Source organism: Etheostoma spectabile, chromosome 20, assembly GCF_008692095.1.
Source record: "Etheostoma spectabile isolate EspeVRDwgs_2016 chromosome 20, UIUC_Espe_1.0, whole genome shotgun sequence".
Lineage (NCBI taxonomy): Eukaryota > Metazoa > Chordata > Actinopteri > Perciformes > Percidae > Etheostoma > Etheostoma spectabile.
The window spans coordinates 14,277,866-14,278,482 of NC_045752.1; positions in this window are offsets into that span (position 1 = coordinate 14,277,866).

The window sequence follows — 617 nt, forward strand, 5'->3', positions numbered from 1 at the left end:
GCGCGCGCCACACGGAGAAAAAAGTGTGAGGAAAGAGACAGCTGCGTGAAGCTGACACCCCACCCACGTCAAAAAATTCAGCAAATAGTCTGAATGGTTAGTGCTCCGTTTGTGCAGGTTTGTGCCGTTGAAATTTTCGTTTGTGCAGCTTTCGTCTTTGAGATATTAAAAATTATAATTTTTAATATCTCAAAAACAAAAGCTGCACAAACGACAGGTTTAACTGCACAAACCTGCACAAACGGAGCACTAACGAACTAGCCCACTTTGGTTTGTTTTGGAGCGATATGGGGGGGATGGTGACGTCATCGGCCAAAATTATAATTTTTAATATCTCAGAAACCAAAACTGCACAAACGAAAATTTTAACGGCACAAACCTGCACAAACGGAGCACTAACCATTCAGACTATTTGATGAATTTTTTGACGTGGGTGGGGTGTCAGCTTCACGCAGCTGAAAGAGCTAGCTGTCCGGAGGATAATCAGCTGAGATTGTGTGTGTGCCTCTTTGAGAATTGTAAGTCGAATAAGTCCTGTTGTCAGTTCATTTAAGCCTGTTGTTGGTCTATAGTTCTTGCACATTTAAAGTAAGTTAGCTAGTGATTTTGGTGTGTTC